Consider the following 2734-nt stretch of genomic DNA (forward strand, 5'->3'; position numbering starts at 1 on the left):
GGTAGGATCGGATATAAGCTGCAACATACCAACCGCCAGAAAAACATTGGTCAACTCAATGACCTCACTCAATTCTTCGTTCATCAAATTAATGTTAGCATCACCAGCACAAGCAACAAAACCATAATCCAAACGAAGATCAGACAATATAATCATTACAGCTCTTTTATATTACACAACTTTGAAGTTCAGGACAACATTGAACTTACAAATAGTTGTCCACATTGATGTTATTATTATTCGTAATAATAGATTGTAGATCAGTTTAATGCGAATTTCAGTCAGATTCAGAATGATATCGATGTTAATGTCTTAACTTAATACATTCCCTGAAAGCTTCATGAACACCATCACATATTTGTGGTACATAAATTTAGAAATTGAAATCGCGAAATAATTTCTGCAAAGTTTTGTACCTATTTGTTTCATAATAAGATACTTAATGTAATTTTTCAATTTTGTTCTGGCCAGAATAGCATTTTTCAATGTTTGGAAAGATTTGCCCCAGTAAGTATACTGACAGTAGTCAAACTGAGTTTTAAAATTCCCATATAATTTGCGAATTCCAGACAACCTTCATTTTCCAGTTCACTGAGTAGCTTTTACGTACCATTTATTCCCACTCAACATGTTTTTTTTTTTAATAATTTCTGCTAGATAGGCCAAATACACATTTCTGGACTGACTCTTGAACAAATATATTTGCTGCCATGTTCAAAATTGCCTGATATACTTTGCGATTAAGTTAATGAAGTAACCTTTTATACCGACCATAAACCGTGAAGTAAATCCAATTAAGAGCATAACTCAATTTAAGTCTGATGTCTATTTCATTAGAATAAACTAAGACTGCAAGCCAAATTATTTTTCCAGATTCAATTTTAAAAACCATACAAGCATACTTTCATTATTTAAAAAATTCTTTAAAAAAATCATCCTTTAATCATAATAATATTAAATTCCCCTAAAGTACTAAAAATTTCTTTAATTAAAATTTTAGATCTCAGGTTTTAAAACCTTCCCAATCCCATTTCCGTAGACCACTTTTACGGTGTTTTATTCTCAGCAACCAGGCTGTAAGTACGTCGTTATTTTACTTAGCGAGAAACGTTGTGGTGTACCGGGTACAAAGCGCCCCCTCGACCGTCGTGGCCTCACGATACGAACGCCTATCGATCCAACGACGGGTTTTGAAATAACACCCACCCCATATTCTCCCCAAAAAAAATAAAAAAAATTGTAAACACAAACGCGTACGGCTCGATGATTTTTTTTGGTAGCCGAGAAAAGCCCACCGTAACGACCATATTGTCCACGCCCCAAAAATCAACCCCCTCCTACACAACCACCATCACTTCCAAAAGCATCCCTCAACTAACGGGGGTGGGTATCTTCTCACGATATTGGTTCGTCGAAAATCACTCAACCATATCAACTAAAACTCACATAGAAAAATAGAGATAGAATGAGAAATGGATGAAGGATATATTTTAAGGGTGTCGATTTGAATTTTTTTTTATTGGATTCGTTAATTTGATTCAAAGGGAAACAAAGCGATGTTTAAAATTATGTTGTTGAAGCAGCTGAAAGGACAGGTGTTAAAGGGTCGTTTCTCTCCACATCATCGTTATAAATACACGTGTAATGGACAGAATTGACATGTAGTTCGACTGTGGAACTAGAACAACGGGAACGAACAATAAATGTTAAATTCAAACTACAGCCTGTAGCAACACTTTGCGGATAATCCAACGTGCAGCGATGGTTCGGTGAATATAGGGAGCTAATTTTACTGTTTAATGTGTAAAATGACATAACACGCTTTTAGAGTATCATGTACTCAAAATTTGTCCCATTATTGTGTGATGTTCAGCTGCAATGCCTGCAACCAAATGCAACAATAACTAATGTCCTCTAATATATACAATTTCAAGGATTTCATTTGTAACAATTATTAGTTATTTTAAATAGAACATTTTTATTTACTTATTAATTATTATTACAAAGTGGCCTTTTCATTCATTATCTTGTAAATAGTTAGCGTGTTGCTACCGAGAACTAACATTCAATTTCATGCAATTTAAAAGTTAAAACAGATTGACCTTTGCTTTTATATACGTTATGTGTGTATATTGCAGGTGAATATGTTTAAATCGTGCTTCAATTAAGCGTTGTTCATAAACAGCACCGCAAAGAATTGTTTGTACGGCTGCTTATTATCGCACCTTTTCCATCGAGAGCGATCATAAAAAATACCATTCATAAAAGTCATATTATAAACGATGGGATTCTCCTTATTCTTATATGATTGTAGCTTGTGTAACGTTTTGTAATGGGTTGTTATGCAAGGTATTGAAGAGATAATTTTATTGTTAAGATTAATATCGTGTATTCTTCAATTTTCTAACGTTTATTATGTATGTAGGTATGTCTGGAAGCGGTATGCAAATTTTCTATTGTGCAATTTAATAATTACAGTAAAACCTCGATATAATGTACTAATACGGGGAAGGGAGTGTCCGTTATAACTAAAAGTACGTTTATGAAAAATTTTTAATTTGCTCTTTAAAGACTCTGAAGACGCACGGCTAAGCCCGAAGCTTTTGTAGTTCTAGTGTTAGTTCTAGTTTTAGTTCAATAAAAATATACAACAATATAACGCTGAATAACAACTAAAACTAGAACTAACACTAGCATTAGAACTAACACTAGACCTAAAATTAGAAACATTCGG

This window comes from Onthophagus taurus, chromosome 1 (assembly GCF_036711975.1).
Source record: "Onthophagus taurus isolate NC chromosome 1, IU_Otau_3.0, whole genome shotgun sequence".
NCBI lineage: Eukaryota > Metazoa > Arthropoda > Insecta > Coleoptera > Scarabaeidae > Onthophagus > Onthophagus taurus.